Raw genomic sequence first — 19866 nt, 5'->3', positions numbered from 1 at the left:
TAACAAAACAATCACCCAATTATTACACTACATATCCAACTTAGGCTTTTCAACCAGCAATAGTAAATGGGCCTTGTAAACTTCCTGCAACACTGGCACATATGGACATTTTATACTGTAGACATTACAAACTTAGCAAGTGCATGGCTAATGAGATTCGCATGTTTCTGAACATTAATACTGTAGTTATACAAATGGAAAGCTAGTTTCATTATCTCTGGTTGTTAAGGGGTGGGAAGAAATACAGCGGATTAGTGTTTAGACATACTTACCACATACCCATTTAAATTAATGGGACTTAAGTTATGACTAACTTAATCCACTGATTTGAATCAGTCTTCTCTTAATATGACTTATTTGGGCTCAACTAAATAGTCAATAGAATAGTCAGTACAGTATTTGAAAAGAGGCTGCAGTGGTTGGCTTGTAAGCAGTTACTCATCTATTACAAATCCTTGACTAAATTAAAAAGGTTCTTTTGATACATTGGACAATATGTGTTAATTATTAATATTCTCCTTTATTTTATAAGATCTATTATTAAAGTTGTAACAAAAATGCAGGTGGCAGATGACATGATGAGGCCATTGTAGAGTATGGCAGGCTTCTGAGTAATTCCTTCCTCTTTTTCTGACTATATTACAAATATTCTTACTTTTCTCTCACTTTCTCTTTTCTACCTTTATACATCACCAGAAGCACAGACTGCAGCTCCCATCAGCATTAGCTGTAATCCAAAAGCATGGAGAGCATCAGATAGGGGAAAGCTGAAGGCAATCTTTGCATGCATCATCTAATTAAAAAAGAATTCCTTTATTCCTAGGCATTTTTTTTGCATAATCAGTAGACAAAGCCCTGAACAACTCCCACTAAGCTTTCTTAAATTAGGCAATGGCCCTTTTATACTTCAGAATGAAAGTAGAGATTTGCCATCTCTGCAACTACAACTGTCCTGCCATTCTTTTTTAACCATTTGTGGAGTTATTTTTCTAGCAATACAGTATTTTATCCTGAACATATAATTCTTCCCAAGTTTTTTTCCCTTTCAGACATGCACACACAAACAAGGCAAACTAAGAAAGAATTATGTTTTTCAGAGTATGCTGCCAGTCCTAATTTTCAACTCACAAAACTAAGGAAAATAAAGATTCCATAGCATTTAATTCTATCCTCCTCCCTTGTTACTGTCTAAGTGATCTACCAGATGTGCAAATGCAATTAACAACACAACATGGAGACACAGGAGTGAGTTGAGGGCAGGGGTTTTTTTTGGTGGGGAGGGTGCTGAGTGATCAGGGCATGGTGACAATATGCCTTGATTTAATGCTTACCTTCATTAACTTGGGAAGTGGGCAATTTTTCACCTTTAATTCTCTACACTGGTGGATACATAACTAGGTTAAAAGAGGGGCAAGGTTTTCAAAAGCCAGCTTCCCTAACAGTCCTCAGCTATTCCTATACACTTCAGCCCAACTTTCCAGTGCCACAGATGAATTACCTTCTCCTGCATCCTAGATCACTGATTAGCTTAGTCCCATCCGAGCCTCTTTTCCAGCAGAGAAACCAGCCACTGTTGTTGACCTCTCCTCTGGTTTTTCTAGCTGCTGGTCACAAACGTTGGAGGGCACGGCTGGGGGAAGGGAGGGAGGGAGAGGCTGGATTGAATGAAATGGTCTCCTACGAAAGAATCTTGGCCAGGAGAAAGGGTCGAGATTTCATAACATTATGGACATTTTCAGAAAAACAAAAACATGCACGATCAGTGGTCGAAGAAAAAACCCAAATGTGATAGCTCCATCTACGGGTGCGTGAGCCAGGTATACAGCTACAGAGGAAAACTTATCTTCACTATTTTAAACCGTAGGCTTCAAGCAGGATTTGTTAAATATTCCAGGTCGAGTGAGCCTGTAGCAATTTTCCTGGGGCTAGATTTCACTCGTGTTGCGTTTCTCCGCGGGCGCCGATTAAGAATGATCTCTTCCTATCCATGATTTTTAGCTAAGAAAAGAATTGTTGGGAAGGGGATCATCTATCGTACTCTAAAATAGAAATCCTGTCTCGTAAAAACCAACTTCTGTATCCCGGGCCACGTTTTTGCAAGATGGTTTTGAAAGCTCCTCTTACCTTCCACGGAGAGCGTTGGAAAACACCTCCCCTTTTATCATGAGAGGATGCCGACAAAGTTATACCTGAGTCGAGCTGGGATAGTTACAGTACATACAGATCAACTTACACCCGGACCGATACAGCCGCCTGTGATCTTTGGCGGGAATTTGTCCCCACAGCCTGCTCTCTACCTACCTTCTAAATAAACACCAGAATATTGTTTGCGTAAATACCGATTACGCTAGATTGCTTAATTGGTAGGATCTACCTACCCATTCCCGGGTTAAAAGACTTCGAGAGAAACAACAACAGAACATATCAGGGAAAAATAACAATAACGAGAATCAGAACAGCACCATCCTGTGGGATTTGTACAGCACTCAGTTAAAGATGCTGTTTGTCTAGGGCAGCCCTGAAGATTGCGTTGGGGGGGGGTGCTTTGATTGTTATTGTCAGTTGAGCTCAGTAGCGGGGTTCATCGGGTGGACGTTTAATGGCCGGGATTTTACGCTGCATTACTCGATTTATCGGCCCTTTTTATTATTATTATTACTTTCGCGGAGGGAAAGGAGAGCGGGGGGCTGGTAGCTCGAGACTTCGGACTCCCCTCGGGCGGTTAATTGACGATGGGAAGGAGGCGCTATTTACATACGGGAGGGGAGAAACGGCCAATGAGAAAGCGCTATAGGTGCCGCGGCTACTGACTGGCAAGCGCCAGGGCCAGTAGACACGAGAAGGAGGGTTTTCACGAAGGGGACTCGCGGCCAGCGCCGGTAGCTCGTGTCATTCCCGGTTGGGTAACGCGGCGGCGGCGGCGGAGTCGGAGCGGACGGCGGCAAGGGCAGGTACCCGGCATTGGCTCTCGGGTTGGGGGCGTCTTGGCTTTGTGAAGAGAAAAAGGCGCCTTGCCAGTGCCTCGTCTCCTCAGAAGGCGGAGAGGCGTCTTGGCCGGGGAGACTCCAGCCTCATCTTACTCTGCGTACGGGGGCTTTGCAGCCACCCTCCGGCCCCCTTTATCTCCTCCCTCCACCCCATAGGAGAGGCCCCTTTCATCCTCTTTCCTGGAGGGAAACCTCAGCAGCTTAGTCTGTTTGCTGCCGTTGGGCGACTTGCTCTCCTTCTCGAAACAGCCGCCACTCATCCCCCCCCCCCCGCCCCGCTGCTTTCCAGGTCCAATTCCCGGGCCAAGCTTTCTTTTTCTTTGCAAGATACTGAATGGAATAGGTACAGTTTTTAAAGAATGTTTGTAGTTAAACACGAAAAGAAAACGAGAAATAACACGCCCCTAACCATCAGTTTGACATGGAAGCCGGCCTAGGAATTACTGCAAACGCTGCGTCTGGTCTGTAGGAGGGGCGGAGAGAGAGAAGGGAGAAGGCGCGAATGAAGACCCGGTTTGCTCCCAGCACCACCCCAGAGCAATCACGGCTCCTCGGGATGTTGACACACCTTGCGTTTCCAGCCTAGATTTCGTGCATGTACCGTTTTGTAAACAACACTGCTGGGGCAGTAATATTACCAGCAGACAACCATAAAGGAAGAAAAAGTGTCTTGCCACACTCTCCCCTTTCTCTAATTGTGCAGGGATAATTTGGGATTGGGGGCTGGGGTTGGGGAGAAAGAAATTTAAACCGTCATCTTATTTCCTACTATCAACAGCCTTGGGAGATGGCTGATTTGGAATTGGACTGCCAGCCCAAGTTAAACATAAATATTAATGGAAAGGCTTCATAGAGGCAGTGTGTTGCTTTTCTTCAGAACCGCTCTCTGCTGAAGAGATGCGTCCCAGAGTTCTCAGAACTTTCGGCTCAGTTTGCCTTGCAGACTCCAGCCATTACAGAACTCCTGCCTTTGTACCTTTTGGGATTGGTTTGTGTGTTTCCTTTACAGTACTTAGTAGTTGTAACTTAAAGTAAATGAATACTCTCCTCAGTATGTTGTGAAGGTTGAGAATGAAGTGTGGGCAGAAATTTGTGCAGATTTACCATCTTCATTCTAAATAGTTAAGAATATAATTACAGTGAGTAAACCTGTGATATTTAAATGAGCAAGGAGTGTTCCTATAAATTTTGGTCTCATTTGACAGAAATCAGTGGAAATCTTTGTTATCCAAGAGAGAGAGAGAGAGAGAAATCTGTATTGTCCCAACCGTACATGCTTTCCAAAAAACATTTGTCAGAACCTACCAACAAATCTCCTAATGTGCAAAAGAAAGTAATCATGAATCCCATGACCAAAAAGTTTTCTGTGCAAGATCCATTGAACTTACTAGCAAGAAGAAACTCTCCTTTTATGTAGTTCCTATTTATTTGCAATAAGGCTATGCATGAGAAATTACTGCTTTGTTTATTTACTTATTTATTTGTTTAGATTTATATGGCTGCCCTCTCACCACAGCAACTGTGGGCCGTGAACAATTATATTACAACCAATTATATTGGTTAAAAATAACACAATGCCTGTAGTAAGCTTTAGCAACCAGATGCTTACTTTTATTTCCCCCCTCTTTTTTATTCATTGGTGAATATCCTGTAAAATCAGCACTTGAATTATTAGTATTATGAAAGACATTATAAATGCTAGAAAGAGAAAATTGAAGTAAATCCTTTATGATTTCTCTGATTGTAATAAAATGTTAATATTTCAGAAAGTAGCAGTAAGAGTAGAATAATTTATTTATTAGATTTATATCCTGCCCTTATGTTGTAGAGTTCTAGTCAGTGTACATAATGTTCCTTCCCCCACCTATTTTCCCCAACACAACAAACAACCCTGTGAGGTGAGTTGGGGTGAGAAAAAATGACTGATACAAAGTTACGCAGCCAACTTTCATGCCTAAGGGAAGACCAGAATCCAGTGTCCCAATTTCTAGTCCAGCCTCTTAATCACTGTACCAAATGGAGTCTTTGATAAAGATATATTTCAGAATTGTTTAAAATACCAGACATTTTTCTGCAGATTTCACAGGGATTATAATTAGACTTGAAGAGCACTCGTGTATGTGTGTGTGTGTGAGATTAAATGTTCAGTACTAGAACTAGCTGAAAGGTAGAAATTGGTGATGAAGAGTTTTGAGTCTTCTATTTGGGGGGGACTAAGACCCCTTTAAGCACTTCTTCCTTATGGTTTCAGTGCTGCATAGTGCCATAGAGCCACTTTTCAAGGTTGCCTACATAGTAAAGGCAGCTGTAAAAATGCCCAAAAGTGTAAAGGAAGCTTAGGTTGTAAGAATAAGCGCCCTTCAGTTATCTTCCACTAAACTTTGAGTTCCTCTTTTGAATATTACTGTACTAATAAGGACTGCAGTTTAGAGCAGTAGGGAGTTTCACAAATTAGTCAACAAAGTGTTTAAAATTTGAAAAATATTTCCTTGCAGTTTATTTTAAAACCTGATCTGTGGACTTTTCGTTGGGCCTGCTTTCTGCTTCTGGCATTACATACAGGTAAAATTGTACAATTTATTTATTTTCATTCTGTTTAGCAAGCTACAGGTGAATTTACTCATTTCAATCATATATCATTTAATGATTGAACCATCAGGATCTTTGTGTAGACAGGCACAAGAACTCATAATATTGATTGTACTAAAGAGATTTAAGATGTATGTAAAGCTACAATCATCACTGTTGTCTCACTCTGCATATTATAAAAGCCATTATACTTGTACTACAGTAATGCAAACTATTGAGAAGAATCCAATCTATCTTCTCAGATGAAATAAAACAAACTGTATAACTCAATGCAGTTCTCCCCATGTAGTAAAAGTTCAGAAGGGAATAGCAGAATATTGTTCAAAGTCTAAATAAAAAGGCCATAGCTTAAGACTGATAGCCTGCAACATTAACTGCACTTATTTGTAGTTGAAAATGTAGTGCCTTTGATCCTCTCATTTGAATTAGTCCTCTTAGCTTCATGAGGCACAATGTATACTGTACCTTGTTTGTGGTCTTCAAAACCCCTGTTTGGGTAGTTGCTGATAGTTTGGGTGGTGGGACTTTATACTTGTTTGTTTAGGGCTGTCTCACTGCCAACTACACACATCTTTAGAAGTGTCCTCCCCAAGTAGCCATGCAGCATTTAGTTCAGTTATGGGCAGCTTCCAGAATCCTTCCCAGTACCCATTTTCTTTGCTTTTGTCTCCAATTCCTTAAGTTGAATTGTTTGTATTCTGGAATATCTTTCCCTTAAGAGTTCAGCTATGCACAAATATATTCAGGTGAAATTATATGGATTTAATTGTCTATTAAGCTCTTTATATTTGGGTTATAAATACTTCAATTAATATGAAATATAATTTGCAAATGAAGAGCCTCCTGGATCACATAATGGAACTGTATCAGATTCCAGAGCAGAATTAAAAACATAAAATATATAAATACATAAAACATCAGTTAAAAACATTACTAAAAAGGGGAAGGAGAGTCCAGGAAGATGAAAAATCTGAGGCTGAAGACAGGAGGCCTCTATGGGGCTAGCCTTCCCCATGCTTGAGGTATTCCCTCCCCACCCCAGGCCAAGTGGCAGAACCAGGTCTTCAAAGCCTTATGGAAGGCCAGGAGTGTGTGGGCTAATCGCACCTCTGGGGGCAGAATGTTCCAAAGAGTGGGGGCTACCGCAGAGAAGGCTCGCCTTCTGGACCCCGCCAGTTGAAGTTCTTTCACTGAGGGGGTCCGAAGTATGCCCTCTCTGTGTGATCGGGTGGGACGGGTTGAATATCACTGTAGAATTAAATATGAATAGTATAAGATACCTCTAAATGTCTGTTTATGCAGTGTCACAATATTTTAGTGGGCAATAACAACACCCAGAGGGCTTCAGGAGGGGCCTTGCACTTGTTTAGGATTGTTCTTCCTTTATAATCTCAGACTGATTAGAACTGATGAAAACATATTACCAGTTCACAAAGGCCTGCATCTCACTTGATATGTAGTTCTGGTGACTTTTGAAGGTAGTAGCTGTAAAAATTTAGGTATTTTAGTAGTGCTTTTAAATAATAGTGTTTATAAAATGCATACATTTGGTTTTGTTATATAATTACTGAATTATTGAATGCCAAAGGGAGATAACCCCCTGCCTTTGATTTACTAAATGATTTTTAAATTAATTTTTGGGTCTGTAAAATGGAGAAAATCTGACTTTTAAAGTTTGCTAACAGCAGGCAAATTGATTTTATAAATGGATTGTTTTCAAAGTCTCTGACTAATGATATGAAAGAAGTCATACAATTGAGCACCTAAATAAGAACTCTTCAAGGCTTCAGCTTTGGCTGCTCACTGATAAATCTCTGAAAATGAGGTTAAGAGAAGAACTATCATCAATCATTTTACAGTGAATATCAGTCTTATTCTGTGTAATAAAATAAAATGTCATATGAGTTAATAAGGGAAGCAAATGTTTAGAGGCTGATTTGTGCATTGTTATTAGTTTTGATAGATATACTTCTATACTAGAGAATGTTTTAGAATTTTTTAATTGAGTGTAGTTTAATTCAGCATGTTAATATTGTATTGTTTAGACAATTGAATAAAAAATAGTTTTACTAAACTGTTGTTTAATCTAAAGACCTATATATCAAAGAGAAAGTGATGTATAAAGATAGCAAATTAAAAAAATAAAATGAACAGTAGGACTTTATCTAATTTGGGTAAATTACTTAAATGCTATCTTAGCAAACAGTGGGTAATAATAGAAGGAATACCTGGTACTAAGGATAAGATCTTACATCTGTAGTATTCCCAAGTACAAAACTTTACATTTTCTCATTCATTCCCATCTAAGTCAGAATTTGTGACATTGCTGATCAGTTTACATTGATATCAGTATTGTAGTAAAAATAAAAGGTTTCAACCCTTCACATATTATTTCTGTTTTAAATTTCTTAAAGAAATGCGCATACTAATTGATTGATGTACTCACCAACACATAATGATTTAGAATTTACTATCCAAGAGAATATATTTTCTCTATCTGGCAGTATTTTGCTTATAATTTTGTAAATGTGAATTAAGAATGAAAGCTAAAAGTGAGATATATTTAACAGACACATCATATAGACAGGATCCATGAGGTCTGTGTATAGTTTTTCAGCATAGAGTAAAAAGAATAGAGAACCCGCTCTCCACACAAATTGTGGACATATAAATTGAAAATGGATTGTCTATTTTCTTCCAGTGCAGTTTCTTGAATGCCTTGAGAAACTGTGATTGGAACAGAAAGGTGGGGGGACTGAAAAACTATTTATTCTATTGTATTTCCTTTCATTCCAATAAGACATACTCCTCAGTAGCAAGTATTTTCAGGTCTTCTGGGTAAGTTCTATTTTTTGTCATCTAACAAAACTCAATTCTGTCATTTGCTTTGTTCTCCAATTATGAGTATCTATAACTTTACTTAGCAATAAATTGTAGTATTTTTAGTTTCTTTGGTACGCAGTTTTCTCCCTGTAACTGCCAGTCTTGTTAGAATATTTTGGGCTTTTATTCAGTAAATAAATGATCTTATAGAATAGAAGACAAAAAAGTGTGGCAGTGTTGTATATTACATTAATTGGCTTCATCAACAGATGAAGATATTGAAGTATTTCATTTCCACAGGCTCCTGATCCTTTAAATATGTACAGCAGATTAATGCAGAAATTCTTATTTCTGTGGTTCATAATAGGAATAAATAGTGCTTTGATGAAAATTTATTTTGTAATAATTTCCATCTCCAGCCACACTGCTTCTAGGGATGGTTGACATGCAATGTTGCATTAATAGTAAAAATGATTTGTTTAAAGCATCGCTATTCCAAATATTTTTGAAAAATTAGTATTGCCACTTGGGGGAGCTAGGATAATTTATATTTCAGATTGTTGTGAATCTCACTAAACTTGATAGGGAAATGGGAAAAACAAGTAGGAAGAAAGTCATGAGTTACTTAACCTTTATAATAGATTATAATGCCAAAAATAACCCTTGGAAATTGTACAAATCTGGAAATTTAATTTTTGGTTAATAAACTTTTACAACCAATATGCCTAGCTTCAACAAAAAATTTATCAGAGATAGGTGAACAATTACTCAGCAATAATGTCACAATAAAAGACTATATGATATACTATAGTCAGCCACTTCATGTAACTACTGTACATTAAATTACTTCATGCCTTTGTGTCAGATTGTTAGCTAATTGCTAACAGTTTTCTCAACATACAACAAATGACAAATGACTCTTCAGCAACTTGGTGTTTAAGGGTGTCCCTGATGTTAGTATGCCACTTTATCATGTTTGGTGATTCTTATGAGATCACTCAAGAATTATGTTTAGGAATACTTAAAAGGAAAAACTATTCCTTAGCTATGAAGGATAAACAAAACTATAAACCATTTTAGACTTCAATGATTTAAATCGTTTAAATCTTTTTAAAGTATGGATCTCAAACTCAAATCATTTTCCCAACTTGCCTGCTCCCTTTACCAGTATACCAGCAGCTGACAACTACACAAGTAGTAAGGAACTGCACCGGGGCAGTGTCTGTGGTAACGGTGATTAAATGAATACAGACAACCTCAGTTTGGCCTGTCTTGGTTCAGAGCCATTTCTTCTCAATCTAAGAGAGGATCCATAGTGCCTGGCCAAGATTGGCAAGCTGCACAGTCACTCTTCTGTTTGTATTTTATTATTTATTATTTTATTATTCTGGTCAGTCAGCGAGCTGCTACTCTCCTCATCAGCCAAGAGACACAGGCCCCATAGGGCTTATTCTTTAAGTATTGTAACGGGCCTCAGAAAGGGATTCATGAGACCTCTCATATTGCCCTTAAAAATAGAGGAGTTTGAGAAAGCAACAGAGCTATAACTAGACTGGGTAGTTGAAAACCTGTTATATTTTGCATAACAGAATGACAAATTATTTTGACCACTGAAAGCATATTAATACAAGGAGAATTTACAATGTGTTCTTAGTGGCTATTCCATAATTATACATTCTATCCACAACTACTGTAGAAACATTCTAAGCAAAGAATTTTGGAAATTTTGGGGTAGGATTTGGCCAAGCTTGTCTGCTGGTCTCGTCCTGGTTAGAAGTTGGATGGGAGACCATCAAGAAATACCATAGCTACAGGTTAGTGTAGAAATTCAGAAACTATATTTGGAGAAGGCACTTCCATACTATTGCAAAGAAAGCTGCATGGTTGTGTCCATCAGGAATAAAGATCAACTTGAGGGCATTTTTATCTTCTCTCTTAAAGACCATAATTATATTTATGGTGAAAATATGAGCTGAGGTCTGAGGTTTTACTATTTCACTTTATACATTTTCTAGAATGTATCACATTCTGTGTTAGGGATTTTAAAGCACCATAACTAATTTTAAGAATTATTGATAAAATTGAAGAATTAGTGAAAATCTAAATGTTGACTAAAGTTTGATTTTACATAGTACAGTATAATGGGACAAGTGCTAGTTTCTGTATAGTGGTGGAAAATAAATTGCATTTTTCAGCCATTCACGTATCAGTTTTCCATATCTATTTTTTGAAAGGATTTTATATGAAAAATTGAGAATAGTTGCAAGGGCTTAGTCTGGATAACACTGCCTTAAATATGTTTACTCAGAGATAAAACCCACTGAATTCAGTGGAATTTACTTATATATTAAATAGATACCAGATTGCAGAGAACCCCTATGCAGTTTTTCCATTAAATTAGAGGCCATCATTCTAATTAAAATCTTTAAAAAACTAGTTGGATCTTAGCTTACATTTTAAACTACTGTAGTGAAAGAATGGAACAAAAAGCATATATGTGATAGGAAAAAAATAATTAAATAGTTGGCAGGTACAGTTTGTATAATAACATGAAGTTTTTCCTCTCCTGTAGAGGAGATATTAGTATGTTCTGAAAAAGAAGCTGTAGAAAGGGAAATGGTATTATTAGACAATAGCCTTTTGAGCTGACCCAGACTCTTTCAGTTTTTCAAAATGGTATTTACAAAATGTAATTTTTTAAAAAGCGAATTTGCTTTGGTCTGTAGAAAATATTGCCAGGGAGATAGATAAGACTAAATTAAAGGAACAATGTATTTGCTGAATATCTGTAACTATTGTTAAATAGTTGGGGGTCATTAATATCCTCAAGCTTCTAGACAATTAAAATGTGACAGAACATGGAATGACTAATTTTGCATTTTTAAACATCCTTTGCTTCCCATTTACAATATGTAAACTTACATGAATATGTAATGTATACATATACATATACATTACACATACGTACATGTTACATATACATATCCATCACTATTCCATTTCAGAGTGAGCAGTGTTACAGAGAGCATAAAAAGAGTAAGAAGTAATAAGCAAAATAAATTAAAGGCAAAAAATAAGAGAAAGGTGAGAGAAATAAAACTAAATCTCTTTTACGCCCACACTGTTCACTATATCTCTGCATACCTATCTGTTCTTGTTTTTCAAACTTCTTTTTTGGTTTTCCCCTTTGTTTCAGTCCATGTATTCTTCACATACTATGTTTCCAATTTAATCCTGCTCATTTTGTCTATATGACCAAAGTACCACTACTTACTTTTTTCATACTGGTCACTCATTTTTCAACATTCCTTCATCACCCATTTATTCTTTACCCTATCTCTCCTTTTACCACAAACATTTTTAAATCAATCAATTCCCATTGTGTTCAACTCTTAGGTTTCTCCCAATATACCCAAATTTTATAAGAAAATGAGCAGAATAGCATGCTTATAGATAGTCATTTTTTTCTTCTTTCATCAAATGTTTGTTCATTACAACAGATTACATATTACATGCTATGATTCTACTAGCATTTGCATTTCTTCATCAACTTTCTCTTGACTACTATAAAAGTATTCAAATTGATCTGCTTGTTTTAATATTATACGAGTTATGTTTAATTTGTTATCCACTTCATTTTCTGTGTTAAACAGAACTATCTTGGTTTTTAAGTACATTAATTTTCAGATCTGTACTCATTGCAATATGCAATCTAACATTCATTGCAAATCATTTGGATTTTCAACCAACACCATGGCATTATTTGCATACAGAAGCTCATAGACATTCACCTACCAACTGACACACCTCTAATACCAACACAAACATTCCTTATTTTTGTATACATTTTAATACATTTGTATAGATTTATCCATAAACACATTAAATGGCTGAGAGGGCATTGCATGTCCTTGTCTTACTCTCTGCCTGATGTTGAATCAATAATTAAGGATTACATTTATTTTTATGCTTGCTTTACTTTCATTATATACTGTTGTTATGACATTCAGCAGTGAACTTTGAACTTCATTTTCACATAATTCAAGCCTATTCATTAGTATGCTCTTTTTCTAAACTTTCAGGAATTTTTTTTTAATGAATTATCTACTGAAGAATAAAAATCTGGTTGCGTGCTGATGTGCAGTATGAAAACACACTAGTTCTACTACAGACTGTTTCTACTACTACTCAAATTGTGCTACTGCCATCTCCTATAATCTTTCAACAAGGATTCTTCCAAACACTTTGCCAGGCACACTCTTGTTATCTTTTTCTTTGTATAAGAGAACAGGAATGGCATTCTTCCAATCATCAGGCACAGATGGAGTCTTCACAAATGCACTAAACAAGTTGAGCAACCACTTGATGAGCAAATCACATCCATAATCTTCACCTGGCTCCAGTCTACTATCTACACATGCAGCCTTATTATTTTTCATCTTTCTTGCAGCATATATGATTTCCTTTTCATAGTGTTTATTGGATACTTATAGCATTCATTTTAATTCCACTTTCAGCATAGCTGTCATTCCCACAGAAATCTCTAAAATACTGCTATATTTCCTTCTTTCAGTTTTATCCCAAATTGTTTCATCCCTTTTACTCTTTATTAGAACCTCTTTACTCATTTTCAAATCTTTGTTTCCATAAAAATTACTCTGCGTTTTCTCTTCCTCTTTAATGTTATCTATTCCTTGCTCTCATTTACTACATCCCTTCTTTTTCTGTCTATAAGCATTGTACTGTACCTTTCTGTCCTAATTTTTGCAGCAATCATTCTTATATGCAGTTTTTCTGTCATCCACAGCCTCATTCACCTCATTATTCCATCAAGCATTCTTTTTCATACTTCTGATTAAAGTAAACCCACATATTTCTGCAGCCCTCTGTTGCATAATTCTTATCAACAAGTTCTAAGCAGCTTCCATAACATCTTTCCTTATGCCCACTTTCTGTTTATTCTGTTGGGATATTAATATGTTTTTGAATATTTGTAAAGAGGACTTATACTTCTTGCAGCTGCTCTACTTTGACTCTACTTCCTTTCACCTCTTTATTCTTCTACGTTCATTTTTGCCCCAAGATCCTCTCTTGATACTACCAAATAATGGTCTGTCCCACATTCCTTTTACCATCCTTGCATCCTTCACAGATTCTCTCATTCTTTCATCAGACTCAAGTCAGTCATGGTTTTAGGAATATACATATACTTAAATGACAGATATTCACTGTTCTCATTTATTCTTGGATCTCTGAATGATCTAATAATTTTTTCCTAGTCTCTCAACTGGTTCCCACCAATCATATCCATGTCATCTAACAGAATAACTTTTTCCTCCAGATTGTATTCATTCAGAATGTTTCAGGGTTTTTTCCAAAACCTCATCCTGATGTTTCCATTATCACTGTTAATAGCTGCTTGTTACATTCTAGTTATAACTGTAAATCCTTACCTTCATACAGACACGCATTTATTTATTTATTTATTTATGAATGAATGAATGAATGAATGAATGAATGAATGAATGAATTTATTTATTTATTTATTTATTTATTTATTTATTTAAACTATTTATATAGCTGCCCATCTCATCAGCAAGCGACTCTGGGCAGCGTACAACAAGGCTAAAAACAAATACATTAAAAGATATAAAAACCACCTAAAACAAAACAAAAAAATAACAGATAAAGGGATGTTATAAATAACAGAACCACGTCACTAGCTCAATTGTCCCTTGGAGTCCCCAGGATTCTACCTCACCATTATCTAAAGTATACCGGTTCATATTTTCTGACAGATTTTAGTTCTTCCCTAATTGAACCTGTGCTTCTATTTCCATGCATATATTTATTAACTCCACTGCACAAGATCAGATACCTTCATTCAGATCTATTAAATCCTTCCTGTATCTCTTAGTTTTACAAACAACTTTTTTTGCTTTCAAAAGAAATGTATGCCTGTTATCATACACAACCTAAAGTTGATGTGATTGTGGATATAAATGTAAACTAATTAAATAAGTATACTCCACTTAGATAATCTTCCATGTGCCCTGGCCATCAACAGATAGGTCCATGAATACTGACTTCTGCTGCCCATCATGGCTTGTTCAGTAGGGCTTCCACGTAACACTTTTTAGTGAAAGAAGGAAAGCATAAATTGCTGGTCTTAATTGTACCCATAACACATGCAGCATTCCCTCCTAACAGTTATTTGGCTGGTGGTTTGTAAAAAAAAACTGGAGCATTTTGTATGAGGAGAAAACTTCTTGGGCATTATAATGCATATAAATTTCAACTGAAAGCTGTGATGGAAAACTGTAATTTACAGTCGGATGTTTTTCCCAACAGCAGCAACCATGATGGTAGGCTGCATTGTAGAGCCTCAGTCTCTGTGTACAGTGTGTGTACATGCATGTTTCATTCTTTTATTTCTATTTTAGTGTATGAAAAAGAGACTAAAAGAAATGAAAAAAAATGGAAGAATAGCATAACCATGTTATATTGCATATCATTCTGTCAATTTTTAAACAAATCATTAAAACTTAATCATATGAAACAATATTAATTAGTGCTTAGTATAAGCACTTAAACTAAAAGGAATGTCATGTACATTTTGCATGCTATATAAACTGAACAAAATCTATATAGCAGAGTAGCTGACCTGAAATATTTGAATAGAAATGAAATTGATATTAGCATTTAAAGATTTAGCTGGAATATTTTTAATAAGAATATTTTAAATATTTTTTAATAATTATAATTCAGTAACATATACTACCCTTACATTGTTTAGATTTTAGGACAAAATAAAACAGCTGAAAATGTACTGTATTAATTTTAGCATTCCTGAAGTGCACACAGTGTACTTGTGTACCTAGATAGCTACCTAGCCTTTACTTGAATATATTTATAGGAATATATTGATCAATATGAAAGAAGTATGTTGAGGTGGTTTGAGAGAATGATGAGGATTCAGTTGCAAAACAAATATATGGATGAAGCATGAATCAAGTGAGGAAAAAAAGACCAAGAAAGTTGTAATTTGGTAGAGTTAATGAGATCCTTAGAAAGAGGTGAGAAATTGAGAAAAGGTAGTGTTCAGATCTGTGTATAGATGTGGTGGAAGCAAAAATGGTTCCAGGGTTTATGTAAACTAGATTTAGTTATATTTTCCTTTTGCTTATCTTATGTCTTTAATTTCTTTTGCTTTCTATTTTTTACTCTTTCTCTGCAATTTGCACAATGTTGCTTACTATGAAGGGGAGTAGCAGTATATGGATATATATGTATGTATTGTTAGGAAGTTTTTTCTAACATTCACTTGGAATGCCTTTCTGTAACTCAAATTTATTATTCCATGTTCTGCATACTAGAATGATAGAGGAAGTCTTGACCTTCTTCTGTGTGCTGTCCTTTCAGCTAATTGAAGAATACTATCACATTCCCTTTTCTTTTTTCCCTTAAGTCTAAACCTGCCCAAATCATTTAATCTTTCATAAGCCTTAGGTGTTGTCCTCTGATCATTCTCACTGGTCTGTGTGGGTCCAGAACTGAACTCTTCCTATAGTGGGTCCAGAACAAGAGATAATGTTCAAGTAGAGGTCTGAGCCACACAGAAAAAACTGGACCAATGCAAAATGAAGTGGAATTAAATCATGCAATCCAACCATACTTAATTAGCTTGTTTATTGGAATGCCATGAGGGTATTTTGGCAAACTTTTTACTGAAATCAAGTTGTATTATAGCTATAGCATTCCCATTATCCAAGAAGGAAATTCCAGAATCAAAAAATGAAATATTAGCCTGACAAGAATTGTTCTTGACTTGGGTTTCCATATCTGGGCTGCAAAAGCCTGGACAACCACTAGACAACAGCAAATATTTTTTTGTATCCATCTGCTGCTACATAGTGGTTTTCCAGATGTTTGTAGCCTATATGTGGTAGCCCTATTCTTGAGAAGTCCATGCTGGCTTCTGATAATGATCACATTGTTTTCAAGGTACTTACTGTATATATTATATATGCTCTGTGTGTGTGTGTACTCACTCTCTAAAACAGATATGTATATACCATATATAGAGAGAGAGAGCATGAGTACCAGTTTGGTGTAGTGGTTAAGGTGCTGGACTAGAAACCAGGAGACTGTGAGTTCTAGTCCTGCCTTAGGCATGAAAGCCGGCTGGGCGACTTTGGGCCAGTCACTCTCTCTCAGCCCAACTCACCTCATAGGGATGTTGTTGTGGGGAAAATAGGAGGAGGGAGTATTATGTATGTTCACCAGCTTGAGTTATTTATAGAAAAATAATAAAGATAGGATAAAAATCTAATAAATAAATATGTATTGAACTCTTCATGAGCTGGTCTAGAGTCTTCCTCAGTATTGAGACTTAACTGTTCTCTAGATCCCTGAAATTTCCTTGCTTCTCTTTTTGAAGATAGCGTAGTATTTGCCCTCCTCCAGTCATTTGGCACTTCAAGATATCTTAACAATATGTAAAGTTTTGGCCTGACCATTAGAATGCAGTTAATCAAGCTCTGGAGATTTGAATTCATTTAGAATAAATAGTATTCCCCTACCATTGTTCTGCCAATTTTGAACTTCAAGTTGCCTGGTAAAATATCTTCCTCTTGTTGTAGAAGATTAAGACAAAACAAGAATCAAGTAGCTCTACTTTCTCTTTGTTATCTATTAGCATTTTGCCATCTTCATGAGCAGCTGATACTGTGTTTTGATTCATTTATTTTCTCTTTATTTTAAACATATCTGAAGAATCTTTTTTTATTCTTAACATTGTTTGCCAGTCTCGGTTTATTCTGAACTTTCTTGACATTCTCTGTACTATTCCTGTTCAGTGTCTTTCTTCCTTGATGATCTATCCTCCTTTTTACTACCTACATTTAAAACAACAGGTGTCCTTTTTTGTTTTCAGAACTTCACTGAGCTTTTGGGGTAGCTGTCCTTCATTTTTTCCTCATTGGAAGGAAAGAGATTAATTCATTCTCATTCTCATTCTCTCTCTCTCCCCTTCCCCCCTCCCTCCCTCCCCCCCCTTTCAGGATTCACGTTCAGTTATATTTAGCTTTAATGTAAGTCATGTCCTTTTCAGGTGCAATTTACATTTTACATTGAACCCCTGGATGGAAACAAAATAAGCAATAATATTCTGACTAGCAGTCAGAAGACATGATGAAAACTCCTAAATCTCACAACACATGGACAGACTTAACCATAGTTTTAACTGGGAAACTGTCAGCATCTTAGACCAAGCTAAATCCAAAAATGCAAGAGAATTCTTGGAAGCTTGGTATTCAGACAAGGCAGCCATCAACAGACACATAGAGATAAACAACATCTACACACTATTCAAAAGAAACAAAAGAAAGGAAAACAAAGGACCAGAACAGCTCCTCACCAGCAATCATCACCCAGATAAGCAGAGATTAACTCCAAGGTTGCTACCAGAGATACAAGCAGTAAACAATACAACACTGGCAGGGCATGCCACAATATATAAACAGAGAGCAGACCCCATTCTGTTCTAGCACTGAAGATGTTACCTAGCCGGGTAATGAAACGTTTGCAAGAAAACAACCAAGCTCAGAGAACCCCAAGGACTCCACAGTTCAACTCTGAGCTACACATATTCACTTCTATTGGCAATAATATCAATATCACAGCATATTTCAGTATAAAAGATGATAGTGTTAAAAAGACATCAATTCCATTTTTAAACCAGGTTTGATTCACATGTGGTTAGAAATAGAACTTTTTTGATACTATCCAAACAGAAAGAAGATGCCAAGCAATAATTTAGGGGGCTGGAGCTACATAACTAGGCCATCATAATCAAAAATGTTCTAGAACAATTTCATGACCATCCAATCCACCATATTTCAGATTACACAGGTATATACTAACAGTCCTCTAAAACACACAATGTCAGAGGTAATATTATTCAACAGCCTTTTAAATGCCAATTTTAAACGTGCTTCAGTTCAAAGCTGGATATTGAAATATAACCTGTCACACAGAGAAAGAAAAAGATTCTGCATCTGTGACTTCTATCATGGAATATGGTTTAGAAAAAAATTGGCCTAATGTTTTAGTATTTGAAATTCTGGTCACAGTAGCACAGATGGATGCTTTGTTTTGCTAAAGTCTATTGTTTGCCAGCCATCTCAATCTGGAGAGAATAAAATATTAAATGACTGTCAATATTTTCAGTGTCTCACACTAAATGTGCTAGATTGTGTTTTTGAAATAGCAAACCTGGAACAATTAAAATGCTAGAATTGTGCTCTTCAGCTTTTTCTGAACATATTTTCCTTTAGATGAGTTGAAATGATAACTACAGATAGTCAATAATGTGTGCCTGGGCATTTATGTGTCTTTTTGATTAAAGATCAGCCATGGTTCTCCACTCAGACACTGTCAAATGTTGCTGTCTAGAATAGAAATGTATTTGATTTTTCCAAATTCTCTTTTTGTGCAGCTCAGTTATTTCATTATTTATTTTTTCTGTATTTGCTAACATTTATGAATTGCCTAGCTGCAGAGACACTGGGCAGGCCAAATAAGACTCATAAAAATAACATTGCAGTATAAGAATAAGAAGTTAAAAACACACGTGATGGTTATAGAAAATCCATACTTTAGATCTTAATCTCCAAACGCTCCTTAAAGAGTCAAATTTTTTTGCTCTATGAAAAGATAGCAATGTGGAGATTGAAAAGGCCTGTTTCTAGGTAGATTCCCTCTGGAGGAGACAGTTTCATAAGAAGCCTAGGCTTAAGCTGTGTAGGGCTTTATACTGTAGATAAACAGAATCTTGAACTGTATTCAGAAATAAACTGGTAACCAATGCAGTACCCATAATATGGTGTACTTCTACTGTAGTAGTTGACATTTACCAAATGGGCTGCTGCATTTTGAACTAGTTGGAATTTCTGAGTAGTTTTCAAGGATACCTCCAGACAGAGCATACTACAGTACTTGAATTTTGAAGTAATAAGGAAGTTAGTGACAGTCACTAAAACCTCCTTCTCTAAGAAAGGGCAAAACTGTTATACTAGCTTGGCCGTCACCTGTTCTAGAAGGAGCTGTGAGTCCAGGAGAATTCCCAAGCAGCAGACTTGCACTCTCAGGAAGAGTTCAGCCTCATCCAAGAGTTACTATAGGGACTACCAGAGAACCAGCCAGTTTCTGGACAAACAGCCACTCTACCTTGCTGAGATTCAGTTTCAGCCTGTTTCATCCCATTTGGATCCTTACAGCCTCCAGACACTAGGTTAAAATATCCACAGCATTTCCTGCCTGACCCAGAGTAAAGATATATAAATTATTATTATTATGGTTGGTCGCACAGTCAGCCAGATGTTTAGACTGGATTTGACACTTTTGTCCACCTATCAAGTCCTTCCCAAGGACCTAGGATAGGCAGATGTTGTTTAATAATATTAAA

At 36.4% G+C, this 19866-nt stretch overlaps 1 protein-coding gene across 3 annotated transcripts in view; it reads left to right on the top strand.

Annotated features, from left to right (window-relative positions):
* Positions 1-2824: 2824 nt before the first annotated feature.
* Positions 2825-19866, top strand: part of FKBP5 (FKBP prolyl isomerase 5) — a 49911-nt gene continuing 32869 nt past the window's right edge. Inside the window, exons 1-2 of one of the 3 annotated variants that reach the window (XM_007426573.3) lie at positions 2841-2951; positions 5483-5549. The gene's annotated coding sequence lies outside the window, so the exon portion shown is untranslated. Of the gene's footprint in view, positions 2952-5482; positions 5550-19866 lie in introns of all 3 variants that reach the window. The other 2 variants (XM_088154278.1, XM_007426572.3) reach the window with 2 other exon arrangements.

This window comes from Python bivittatus, unplaced genomic scaffold (genome assembly GCF_059951505.1).
Source record: "Python bivittatus isolate LINGU-HERP-01145 unplaced genomic scaffold, Pbiv_v1 ctg000700_np1212, whole genome shotgun sequence".
Taxonomy (NCBI): Eukaryota; Metazoa; Chordata; class Lepidosauria; order Squamata; family Pythonidae; genus Python; species Python bivittatus.
This window is presented reverse-complemented; position numbering and strand designations above follow the sequence as displayed.